Source organism: Symphalangus syndactylus, chromosome X (assembly GCF_028878055.3).
Source record: "Symphalangus syndactylus isolate Jambi chromosome X, NHGRI_mSymSyn1-v2.1_pri, whole genome shotgun sequence".
In the NCBI taxonomy this organism is placed as follows: Eukaryota; Metazoa; Chordata; class Mammalia; order Primates; family Hylobatidae; genus Symphalangus; species Symphalangus syndactylus.
Genome location: NC_072447.2, coordinates 121591030 through 121604799, shown reverse-complemented (window position 1 = coordinate 121604799; position 13770 = coordinate 121591030). Strand labels below are relative to the sequence as shown.

Genomic DNA, 13770 nt, shown 5'->3' with positions numbered 1-13770 from the left:
ATAATAATTGTGCATGTTTGTGGGATACAATGTGAGGTTTGCGTCTATGTATACATTATAGAAAGATTTAATCAAGATAAGTAACGTATCCATCACCTCACCAACTTATCTGTTTTTTGTGGTGAAAATTTTAAAAATCTATTTTAGCAGTTTTGAAATATACACTATTAGCTGTGGTCACCATGCTGTGCAATAGGTCACTAAAATTTATTCTCCAGTCTAACTGAAACTTTGGACCCTTTGATCAACATCCTCACTTTCCCCATGCTTCCTCCTCCTTCCCCTGCCTCTGATAACCATTTTTCTATTTTCTGTTTCTATGAGATTGACTTTTTTAGATTCCACATATAAGTGAGATCATACAGTATTGTCTATGTCTGGCTTATTTCACTTAGCATAATTTCCTCCAATTCTTTCCACGTTGTCATGGATGCAAATGACAGAATTACTTTTTTAAGGTTGTATAGTATTTCATTGTGTATATATACTACATTTTCTTTATCCATTCATTCATTGATGGATTCTTAGATTGCTTCCACATTTTGACTACTATGAATAATGCTGAAATAAACACTGGAGTGCAGATATCTCTTTAACATACTGATTTCAATTTCTTTGAATATATACCCAGAGGGGGGAAAAGGATCTGAGCAGACATTTCTCAGAAGAAGAGATACAAATCGCCAACAAATATATTAAAAAATGTTGAAAATCTCTAATCATCAGGGGAAACTCAAATTAAAACCACAGTGAAATATCACCTCACAGCTGTTAGAATGGCTATTGTCAAAAGGATGAATAACAGGTATTGATGTGGATGTGGAGACTGTTGGTGGCAATGTAAACTGGTGCACTCACTATGGAAAGAAGTATGGAGGTTCCTCAAAAAGCTGAATTGCTTTTGAATATTCGTTGAAAATAACTTGCCCATATATGTTGTGGGTCTGTTTATGGACTCTCTTCTGTTTCATTGATCAATACCACACTGTCTTGAATATTGTAGCTTTACAGTAAAAATTGAAATCAGGTAGTATTATCCCCCTAATGCTCTTTTTAAAAGTTGTTTTGGCTATTTTAGTCAATTTCCATATGAACTTTAGAATCAGCTTGTCAATTTCTACAGAAAAAGCCAGCTAGGACTTTGATCGGGGTTGTGCTGTAACTATAAATCAATTAGGAGTGAACTGACATCTTAATGATATCAATCCTTCTGCCCTATGAATACAGTATATCTCTACATTTATTTAAGCCTAAAGTTTTCAGGACAGGTCTTGCACATCTTTAATCAGATTTATCTCTAACTTCTAAAGCAAGACCCTTCTATGTATGCTACCCAAGGCCCTGTGAGGGTATTTTTTTTTTGTAATAGATTCCATTCAATAATAGGTTCCATTCAATAATTGATGAGATGAGTGTTTTGATGAAACGCAAATTTACCAGAGAGACAAAATGTATCTTAAATAGTTTTCAATTTGTTTTTTAGTCAGAGTTAATGCAGTTGAAATCTTTTAGTTTCACATTAGGCACACAGCAAGCTTGCAAATGCTTTTAGACTGATTAGGGATCAGCTACCAGCTCTGTGCACTTTGGTGTGTGTGTGTGTGTGTGTGTGTATGTTATGTGTGTGCTCACATCTGCCTGTATGGTCTCTTAGTTAATTTTTATAATTGTATAATTAATTGGTGCTGTCAAATCTTTGGGGGCATGGTAGGCAGAATTCTAAGATGGTCCTAAGATTCTTGTCTTCTGTTATACATTCTCCACTTAGGTATGGTTGGGACCTGTGAATATGCTGGGCTATCACTCTTGTGATTAGGTTACATTATGTGGCAAAGGTGAAGAGATTTTGCAGATGTAATCAAGGCACACAGTTAACTTTTGAGTTAATCAAAATGGTGATAATCTTGGGTGGGCCTGACTTAATCTGGTAAAAGACCTTAAAAGAGGCACTGGACCCCTCCTGAGGAGAAAGAAGTTTTTCTGTTGGCCTTGGCTAAGTAGAACAACCATGTTGTCAACTGCTAATGGAGAGGGGCTGCCTCTAGAGCCAGCAAATGCTACGGGTCTTAATCCTGTAACTGCAAGGAACTGAATTTTGCCAACAATCTGAATGAGTTTGGAAGAAGATTCTGAGTTCCACATGAGAACACAGCCCAGCCAAAAACTTGATTGCAACCTTGTGAGACCCTGAGCAGTGCACCCAGCTAAACCATACATGGACTCCCGACACATGGAAACAGATAATTAATGTGTGTGTTTTTAGCAATGAACAATAACTACGTCAGCGGATACTCTAGCTGGCATTTGAAATGCTTCCCATTGTATTTGTTTGCTAGACCTGCCATAACAAAGTATAACACCATAGACTGGGTAACTTAAACAACAGAAATTTATTTTCTTGTAATTCTAGAAGATCAAGGTGTAGGTAAGTTTGGTTTCTTCTGAAGCCCCATCTTGTCTTGCAAGTGGTTGCCTTCTCGCTGCATTCTCACATGGTCCTTCCTCTGTGTGTGTATGTGTCTAAGTCCTAAACTCTTCCTAAAAGGACACCAGTCATGTTGGATTCGGGCCCATCTTAGAGACATTAACTGAATTACCTCTTTAAAGACCTTTTCTCCAAGTGCAATGTACTCTCCCATGTGTTATCTTATTTGAAACCCAAAACAATGCTGTGGGGCATATCAGACCAGTATTATTTTGCTCCCCACTGGAAATTTGGGAAAACACTCTCAGAGCACTAACTTAATGTCACATAACACATAAATTGTCTTCTGACTCCGAGTCTAGTGCTCTATCCAGTAGATTAAGTATTCAGATAAAGCATCCGAACCCAAACAGCAATGGACTTCTATTGGATAAGTATATTTGTAATATCTTATTGCCAGTTCTTTTTCTTTTTTCTTTTTTTTTTTAACTGAGAATCTGTGCAAGCTACTGGCAGTTCAAATGCAGATCCTGTAGTTGCCCCCATCTCAACACCCTTGCTATGAGGGTTTTCTCTTTGTGTAGATAAGGGCTGCTTGGCCCACACTGGATTATCCCATTTTTACCGGCATTTCTGTGGGAGAAACTTATTATAAAGTAACCCCACTTGAACCTTTTTATGGCAGGACAAAGCGGTGACTCGAGTGTACACCAGCTCAGTTTGTACTTATTATTTTTTAACCTGTGTGCCAGGTTTTTGATACATGCTAAAAGTGATTGCTTGGAATATATCACCTCAGTGAGATTGTAAACTTCTGTAAAAGGTGCTCTCTACCTAATAAGCATTTAGTGTGTAAGGCAGGTATACAATAATTATTGAGTAAGCGTAGTGGAGAAGCCAATGGATGCATTCCTGTTAACAAAGGGGAATTGGGTTCAATACACTTGCAGGTAAAAAGTAATAATGCAAATTCTATGTATATTTGGAGTTCTTTGATTATTTGGTAAAGTCCAACAATGTGGTACTATCTTTAGTTCTAGCAAGTTTTTGAGTAGCTGATTATTCTCAAATTTACCTAAAACCTACTACTAGAATTTCAGTGTATGTAAGTTGAAATACAAAGTCAGCAATGTTGAAGATCTCAGATCCCAGAGGGAGAAATCCTAGAAAACATAAAGATTCCACACTCACCGCATCGCTTCCTTAAGAAGAAGAAGAAGAAGAAAAAAAAAACAGCCAAAGAAAAAAAATCACAACAGTGATTAAACTGGTTGCTAAGAGCAAACTCCCTTTATTTTCCCAAGGAGGAGTCTGGAATTATAAGTAGAAAGGGCAAAGGAAGAGGTGTAAGAAGGTGGCCCCAGGCTGTAACCGTCAAGAAGGCAAAGAATGAATAGAAGACAAGCAAGGGGAAAAACAGGCTTGACTGGGGTTTTTTGGGGGGCTAGGCTGATAGAACAGAATCAAGATTCTGACTTAGAAGAGCAGTGCCACCAGAGTTTGGAAGCAGTTTGCATAGTGGTTAAGAGCCTGGGTGCCAGAATCACACCGCTTGGGATCCTGAGTCCCGCTCTGCCACTTACTATTTATGTAACCTCTGGCAACTTGCTTAACCTATACATCTCAGTTTTGTCACTTGTAAAATGGAGACAATAGTGTGTAACTTATAGAGTAGCTGTGAATTAGGTAAGTTGATGCTTCAGTGCTTGCTTGGTTCATAGCAGACACTCAGTAAAATCTTAAGTTGTTATTTGTAGTTTTTATCCTTCCTCTTTCTTAATGTTGCGTACTGCAGCAGGGAGGGGGAGGGATGAAGCGCTTATCCCACTATAAGAGTGATATTTGTGTGAGAGCCTGGGTCAGGCTTATTTTGAGACGTGGGCCCCACTGAGGTGAGGTGGCACCGCTTCCAGAGCACACCCTTTGCTCGGGCTCCGCCGTGACTATGAGGAGGCCGAGGCCACGGCTGGCAGAATGCACGGATGGACCTCCTTGGAGTGGCTAACCCGGGGCGGCTGCACTGTTGTCCCTGGATACTTGACACTTTTCACTTTTTCTGCCTCCCGGCACTAGAAGCCATGTGGGCTCACACCCGAGCCTCCCGGTTTCGGAAGCGTGAGGGCCACTTAGCGGTCATTCAGCTTCAGGGTCCGGCCCTGTCACGCCTTGGCTACAGCCTGGGAGTTCCGTTCGGACCCCACACACTGTCCTAGCCCCAGCTCCCCACCACCCTGCCTCCCGCGCAGGCGCCGCCGGGGCCACCCCCGCCGCCATGTTTCCCCCGCCCGAGCGCTCCCCCCCACTGCCCCCTCCCTCCCCAACTGGGTTCCCGCCCCCCTCCCTCAGCAGCCCCCCCACACCCTGGTGAGGTCAGGCGGAGGCTCTGCCGCTGCGGCCGCAGTAGCTCGGCTCCTATTCCCGGGAAGCCAGGAACGGGGACTTTTGAAAATAACTGGAGCGGCATTCGGGTTAGGGTCCCTGCTCTCCGCCTGCGCCAGGACAGGGTGAAGTGGTCGGGGCGAGCAGAGGGTGCGAAGGTGCGGGTGCTGGTGCCTCGCAGCAGGAGGGAGCCCCGGCTGCGCCGCGCGACTCCCTCTTTGGCCCTCGGAGCGCAGCACCCGGCGGACAAGCGGCGGAACGCCAGGACGCGGCGAGCAAGGTGAGGCAGGGTCCTGAAGTCACAGGGGCTCCATCAGCCGCTTCCCTGCTTTCGGACCCGGCGCTGCGCGGTGCGCGGCGAGGAGTTGCAATCTGTACCGGGGCAGAGGAGCAGAGGAGCAGGGAACCAGCTTCGTTTTGCCCGCCGCCCCCTCTTTTTCTCCCGCGTGCTGGTGCGCGCCCTCATCCTTACACCTTCGCATCCCTTTCTCCGGGTCCCTCTGGCTCCGTCGGACGCCTGGGTTCTTCTAGGACCCCAGAACCCGGCTTTCCTGTGCTTCTTTGTCATCTCTCCAAGATCTTCTCCTCTGGGCCTCGCTGTTGCTGCCCTGACGGTCTGGGGTCCCTCTGCCCGCCCCGGCCCTACTGTCTCTTGCCCTCTAATAGTTTCTGCTTTGTGCCTCCTAATCCATCTCTGCTTCAGAATCTTCTAACTTAGGAGGCTCCTCTGCTGGCTCCCAAGTCAGGAGCACACTCCTCTTCTGCCTCGAAGCTTTTAACTTAGCTCTGAATGTCTTCAGCTCTGAATATTTTGACTTTTTTGTTTGTTTGTTTGTTTAATCACAGTTGACTAATGATTTTCTTGGAGGCTTACAGTCTAGGCTACAGTTTACTGAAAGTGATGAGATCATTCCTTCACTAAATAGCCATAGTAAATGTCAACTAGGGAACTTTAAAGTTTCTTTCTAGGTTTCATTAACTTAGCCCAAGAACAATAGCCACTTAAAATGTATGTATATATGTTGGTACGCAATCTTCGTACATGGTCCTAAATCTGATTCTTCCCTGGCTGCTGAGCAGGCCTGAGAGAGAGGATTGGTGGGAATTGTGATGCCTGGCTCCATTTCTCTAATTGTAAACTAGGATGTTAATCGTTTTAATGTAGTCAGAGGACTTTAGTGGTTTGGGATAAAGTCGCTCAAGTTAGCATAGGCTGGTAACTAAGCACGTTGAATGGAGACTAAGAGACGCTGGGATTTAAAACTGTCTCTGGAGGGCACCTGCTTTTTTTTTTTTAAGTCACAGTTTCTTAACAGTAGATTTCATGTTTGTATAAACCCTCTAAAAGCAGCATATTTTAAAACCACGTAGTTACAAAAAAGACTACTCACTCTTAGCGATATCGCTTTCTCCCCATGTAGTTGTGGTGTTAGCTCCCATACTGAGGTTCATTTGCTCACTTTCATACTGCAATTAGTGTGTGAAGAAAACTGAACGGAGAAGCACAAAGTGGAGGCAAATACCAGTGAACAAGCACATGCTGACATATGCAGCTGTGTTTTTGGAAATAGACTGTATCTAGTGTTCAAATTTAAAAACTGAGAAAAATGAAATAATTCAGCATTTATGACATCATTTTACATCTAAAAATATTAGCTCCTTTAACTGCAAGTTCTTATTAATATCCTCATACTTAACGGTAAAAGAGTTGTTTGCCTGATGTATGACCAAGTGTTGCCATTGACACAGTGTGCACTAATTGGCAGCAATCTCAGAAGAAACCAGGTTGTGAATGAAGATAATGGCTAAATTTCACTGTCCTGGTAGCACTTCTTATGGCAGTGAGATGAGAGTAGTTTCTGCTACAACATCAAATGATGTATTTAAAAAAACAGATAAATAAGAGCTTCAATTATTAAAAAGCCCAAGGTTTTCAATCTGTCATTTTTATAAGCACACTTCAAAAAGTGTAGTGTGATTATATAAGGCTTAGTTGATGTTCTGAAGAAAGTAGTTTTCACAAGAAAAGTAAAGCCTATTGCTTATCAATTTAATTTAGTTAGATAACTTGCAGATGATTTGTAGTTTTCCAATTGATTTGGTAAATTCCTGAGTTTACTTGAGGTTTATTAAAAAATGGAATGTAGTAGGGAAAGGGTACTTATTCTAATAGGCCCACCTTTCTAAATCTGTAATTTTCTTAGCAAACCATTCTCAAAATACATAAAAACTTACAACTTTTTCAAGGAAAAGAGTTTATACTATTTTCTTGCTTTTTTCTTTTCGCGCTTATTATTGATACAAAATCTAAGCTAAGATTGCTGCTAATGTGATTGCATAGTAAGACTATTTATATTTGCCAGGAAAAGAATAAAGGTGGATATGAGTTAGCCATAAGCATTTTGCTCTGAATCTTCAATATGACTCAATATGAGTTTGATAGTCCATCTGGTACACCTAGAGCTTATCAGACTGGATATTTCTGGTATTACTAAATGTAACTGCACTAACTTACTGGATTATCTTCTTTCTCATTTTATTTACATTTCAAATTATGCTTCTTCATGTAATTTGACTTGCAGTAGTGAAATGAGACTGATCAATTTTCAAATTGTTTGATTTTTACTGATGTTTGATAAACCACTAAAACCTCTTGAAAATATTTTTTTCTTAAATCCACTGTTTGAAACCGATGTATTTTTATTGCTATGAAATAATACAACAAATTTCCAGGAATTATTTCAGAAAATGTGGAAAGACTGTAGAGAAATGAATAGCCCTAGAGAAAATATCTCAAAATTATAAAAACGGCTTTCTCGAGTTACTGATATTCATAACAATCAGGTTTTTATGTATCATTAATTCATTTACTAATTCAATGTACAAAATCTACTGGGTACTTGTGTGCCAAGGCTCTGTGTTAGGCACAATGATAAACCTTATAAGGCACAATCTTTGCTCTTGTGGAGTATCACAGTGCTTATATTCTACCAGAGAATACAGACAATAAACAAGCAAACAAATGAAGAAGATCCTTATAGACTGTAGTAAGAGCAATGAAAATAAGTAGGGGAATATGATACAGATAACTAGGAAGGGCCTACTTTAGTGTGGGAAGTCAGAAAACGCCTCTCAGAGAAGATGATTGAGCAGAGACCTGAAAGAGAAGAGAGAATAGGCCTACCTTGTCAGGATCTGGGAGAACATTCCCGAGATAACGTTCTTGCAGAGAGAAGAGTAAGAGCCAAGGCCTTGAGGGGGGAAAAAGAGATTTGGCGTTTTTGAAGAGCAGAAAGCAAGCCAGCATGGCTGCATCCTAGTGAGCTGGTAGTGATTAAAGAAGATGTTACAGAGCCTAGAAGCAGCTCAATAAGATAAATAGGACTTGGAGGTCCTGAGAAAGAATTTGGGTTTGATTCTCAGAACAATAGGAAGCCACTGAAGAGTCTTTCCTGGGGAAGGTCATTGGCTTAAAAAAATTATCCAGGGAAATAAAAAAAAAAAGTTTTGCAGAGGATAAATAGAATGTCTACTCATTCAGTCATTTATATTAATACCTGAGAATAAAAAAACTCTATGATCAGTATGCTAAATAATCATGTAATTCGGTTCCTCTACTCTGTTTAGGTAAGGGGATGGGGGAATGGGAACACTGAGGTGAGTATGTTAAAAGGCAGTTTACTTTCCACTGTCACATTGTGACTTGTGCTACAAGGTAAGTTGTCACCAACTTTATTAAAAATCAGATCATTGTTCAACTTAATTTATTTTTCAAAGAATGATGTCTTATTTTCTCATGGAAATACGTTTCCTTTGGAAGGTTGGAAATTTTATTTTGTATAAAGGAATAACCTAGGTTTTAGAACGGGCCTTTGGAATTTTAAGAAGGGCTTATCATTTTCTTTTACCTGTTGCCTCTCCAGCATTTTCAAATGGCCATACCTTTATTCCTTGAGAGATTAGGGTTACTGTGTTTCCTGAGGCTTAAATTAATTTATTGCCCTAAGCCCTTCCTTGAAGGCAATCCAGCTTTGAGGTCTAGTTGATCCCAAATAGGAATGCAGATGATTATTGACATTCCATAGGAGTAAATCCTAATATTGGGGGGGGATAACCTGCAAAATAACCTTCATCAGTGTCTGCAGGGTCAACTTGATTTGATCCCAGCCTACTTTCCCATATGTCCTTATTATTCTCTTTCACAAATCTCTATTGGTTTAAACTGATTTTCCCCAGTTTGGAACTTTTGTGCTTAGCATTATTCCTGGCATAGAGTAGGTGCACAGTAGGTGCTTGTCAAATGGATGCCATGCCTTTCTTTTTTATCATTTCAAATCCCAGGTCCTATTACACTATTCCCCATTGAACTAGATCTCCCCCTCTGAAAGTGAACAGCAGTCACACACTTGCCCTGTTGTGTCATAATTATGCTTATTTGATGCCTGGCCATCTCCCCACTTGCCTCTGGCTTCATGAAGGCGACCTAGACCTTATCTGGTTTGCTCATTGTTGTATTCTGAGCACCCAGCACATGGTATGCACTTTATAAATAGTTATTGAATAATGAATAAATGCTGTCTTGTGATGTTTCTCCTATTAATTTTTTGATATTAGATCATTTAATACTGTTTTACTTTTCACGTGTTTGATGTTCCAAAGTGGTTTCTGAGAGAGATTGTAGAGCATACTTGTTAAGAGCTCAAAGCTCTGGAGCTAGGCCACCTAGGTTTCAATTCCAGCTAGGAGACTTAATAGTTGTGGGACACTGGGTGAGTCAGTAGACCTCCCTGTACCTCAGTTATCTCATATGTAAAAAAGGGATAATAGAACTTGCCTCTTACGGTACTTGCAAAGATTACATGAATTAGCTAGGCCCACTTTTTCTTTTCTTTTTTTTTTAGACGGAATCTTGCTCTCTCTTTCTATCATTCAGGCTGGAGTGCAGTGGCATGATCCTGGCTCACTGCAACCTCTGCCTCCCGGGTTCAAGCGATTCTCCTACCTCAGCCTCCCGAGTGCCTGGGACTACAGGTGCGTGCCACCACGCCAGGCTAATTTTTTGTATTTTTAGTAGAGACAGGGTTTCACCATGTTAGCCAGGATGGTCTCGATCTTCTGACCTCGTGATCCACCTGCCTTGGCCTCCCAAGGTGTTGGGATTACAGGCGTGAGCCACTGCTCCCGGCCTAACTTTTTATTTTTAGTAGAGACAGGGTTTCACCATTTTGGTGAGGCTGGTTTCAAACTCTTGACCTCAGGTGATCCACCCACCTCGGGCTCCCAAAGTGCTGGAATTGCAGGCATGAACCACCTACCCTGGCCTAGGCCCACAATTTGTTTGCAATTTTTAAATTTCGAAAGCTCTGAAAACTGATAAAGATTTTATTTGGTAACTTAGATGCCAAAACTCATGTGGTGGCAAAACCTGGCTTAAACTGACATAGGGTATTTATAGTCTTTACTCTACTTAATGTTGGTCTTTATTTTGTTTTGCTATAGAATTACTAATATGTTTATGGGGTTGCACCATAGACCCTAATGGTGTATTACATAACATATGGTATATGAAGTATATTTCCTGTCTAAAGGTCTGGACATTTCTAAATTCAGAAACACATCTGGCACCAAGATTTTTTGATGAGATTGTACACCTTGCAGTAAACTGCTTAAATCAGGGCCTTGCACATAGTATATTGTTGCTGTGGGTGGTGGAGATTAGGGAGGTAAATAAACTACTTTATCTTTCCCAATAGCTTGCTCATAATAGTTACCATGTAAATATGTACTGATTTACTCATGCAATAACTCTGTGAATAGAGGACTGGCTGTGTGGTTCTCATGTCATAGGAAAATAGATATGGCAGGGTCATGTAATTGAAATGAGCCATACCATTTGAACCAGCCATCCCATTACTGGGTATATACCCAAAGGGCTGTAAATCATGCTGCTATAAAGACACATGCACATGCATGTTTATTGCAGCACTATTCACAATAGCAAAGACTTGGAACCAACCCAAATGTCCAACAACGATAGTCTGGATTAAGAAAATGTGGCAAATATACACCATGGAATACTATGCAGCCATAAAAAATGACGAGTTCATGTCCTTTGTAGGAACATGGATGAAACTGGAAATCATCATTCTCAGTAAACTATCGCAAGGACAAAAAACCAAACACCACATGTTCTCACTCATAGGTGGGAATTGAACAATGAGAACACATGGACACAGGAAGGGGAACATCACACTCCAGGGACTGTTGTGGGGTGGGGGCAGTGGGGAGGGATCGCATTAGGAGATATACCTAATGCTAAATGACGAGTTAATGGGTGCAGCACACCAACATGGCACATGTATACATATGTAACAAACCTGCACATTGTGCACATGTACCCTAAAACAAAGTATAATAATAATAAAATTAAAAAAGAAAGAAAAAAAGAAAATAAAATCACAATTTCATGCATGTATTTATATTTGTCATCTATGGCAAACCATGGGGATGTTTAAATATGAAACTTCAAATACCCTCCTTATTATGTTAGATGCATAATTTTTAACAATAGAAGCCTTAAATAAAATATTAAGATAAAAAAAATGAGCCAAGACTCGTCTGTTAGTACTGTCATCTGGTACCATTCAGAGCAGTTTAGTTTTTGTTTTTCTGTTGTTATTTAAACCAACCTATGCTTCTTTAGCACAAGAGAGTCTTTTGTGGGGGCGGGGGTAAGACATTCAGTTAAGAACTTATTTAATGTGATTAGACACTTATTTTTTTGCAGTTGTTGAACATTTATCGAATTGCTAATGTGTATAGAAATCTGTATTAAGAGCAAGAGAAGGCCGGGCATGGTGGCTCAGGCCTGTAATCCCAGCACTTTGGGAGGCAGAGGCGGGCAGATGATAAGGTCAGGAGATTGAGACCATCCTGACCAACATGGTGAAACCTTATCTCTACTAAAAATACAAAAATGAGCTGGGCATGGTGGCATGTGTCTGTAATCCCAGCTACTTGGGAGGCTGAGGCAGGAGAATCACTTGAGCCAGGGAGTTGGAGGTTGCAGTGAGCCAAGATGGTGGCACTGCACTCCAGCCTGGTAACAGAGCGAGACTCAGTTTAAAAAAAAAAAAAAAAGAAAACAAAAGAGAAAGGTAGAAAACAAATGAGACATGATTCCTGACCTTCCTTAACCCCAGCGCCCTGCATGGTTACATGGGGACATGAGTGTGTGTTACAATTCTTTATTTTCCTCTGTAAACTTGACATCATTAAGATTAAAAACATGCAAAGGAAAACCCAAGAGTTAATTGAAAACTCTTCTTAGCGTCCACGATATGAATTGGATTTTAATTATCCTAACACAACCCCCCTCAGTATTATCTTTATATAACATCTTGACAGCCTTTTCCTTTCCAACTAAACTAAAACAACATGGATTTTCTTGTTCTTTACCAATATACAATTGGTATATTTTCTTAAGCTTTTGTTTTTGGTAGAGATGAGGTCTCATTATGTTGCCCAGGCTGGTGTTGAACCCCTGGCCTCAAGTGATCCTCATGCTGTGGCCTCCCAAAGTATTGGGATTACAGGCATGAGCCACTGTACCTGGCCTGTCTTTTTTTTTCCTTTGGTTTTGTGGGGTTGCCAGTAATTATATGTCTCAAAGGATTTTTTCTGCAATTTTCTTGTAGTTGAAAACAAGTCCTTGAAACTATTCTGCCAATTCATTCAACAAATACTTATTAAGTGCCTATTATATTCCAAGCAGTGTGCTAGTCTAAACAAAAAGAATCTCTGTCTAGTGCTCTTTCCGTTACTTTGGGTCCTTCAAAGTGGAGCACATGTACTGATTGAGCAGGGTGGTGACAAGGTAGTGTGCCCAGGAGCCACAAAATAAAGCAGCTTGTATTTTCTTGAAGCATCTGTTTTACACAGAGATTTAGGAGAACATTAACTGGTAGCTATTTAAAAATCTTTAAACAAATTCAGATACATTCTGCCTTAGAACACAATATTCATAGAAAATTTGAGGCAAACCCCAATATTTCAGAGAAAGTCTCTGCTTGCAAGGGCAGCTGTGGTAACCCTGAGATGACCCTTTGGAAAGCACTGAGGTGGTGCTGTACTGCCCGAATCTGTTCTTTTAGTCAAACACCCAAACATTTTCATAGCCGTAAATTCCCACGATGACCTGTGGAAAAGTTAATGGACATAAATGTTTTTCTCTGTTGTGCAGTTTCAAGGGTACATGTTGGTTACCCTTGGTCTAATGGTCTAAATCTAAACATGTGTTGAGTTCTTACAGAGTTTTTAATGTTGGTGGGTAATGGCTAAGAGCGACTATGAAGGAGCTGCCTAGGGAATGATATCTTCAGAATAAAGGTTATTAGGCCAGATGCAGTGGCTCACTCCTGTTATCCCAACACTTTGGGACGCCTAGGCGGGAGCATTGCTTGAGCCCAGGAGTTCAAGACCATCCTGGGCAACGAAGCGAGACCCTGTCTCTATAAGAACAAAAAGAAATTTAAAAATTAGCTGGGCATGGAGGCACACGCCTATAGTCTCAGCTACTGGGGGGAGGTTTAGGCAGGAGGATCCCTTGAGCCCAGGAGTTCGAGGTTGCAGTGGGCTACAATCACACCACTGCCCTTCAGTCTGGGTGACAGAGTGAAACCCTGTCTCAAAAAAAAAAATTTTAAAAAAATTTTAGAAAAGGCTAGAAGTTATTAGAACACAAGGACCACAAACTTAAAGCAGCACAGTTCATGGTGTCAAAGCTTTGCCTTGTTCTGTGCACACTTGCCTTTCTCATTGATTTGAAGTTCACTTTTGCTAACTTTAAAGCTGCTTTCATTTACAACATAGTATACAAATTGGTTTGTTAATTGCTGGCCACTGAAATAGTTAATACTAGAAGAAAGTTGTCAAGGATTATGTGCTTTGAGGTTGATAAAAGGTTT

General features: G+C 40.7%; 1 protein-coding gene across 6 annotated transcripts in view; it reads left to right on the top strand.

The window, feature by feature from the left end:
• Positions 1–4667: 4667 nt before the first annotated feature.
• KLHL13 (kelch like family member 13) overlaps positions 4668–13770 on the top strand; it is a 233728-nt gene continuing 224625 nt past the window's right edge. For 2 of the 6 annotated variants that reach the window (XM_055268036.1, XM_055268035.1), the window contains exon 1: positions 4979–5084. The gene's annotated coding sequence lies outside the window, so the exon portion shown is untranslated. Of the gene's footprint in view, positions 5085–13770 lie in introns of all 6 variants that reach the window. The other 4 variants (XM_055268037.2, XM_055268038.2, XM_063634849.1 and 1 more) reach the window with 4 other exon arrangements.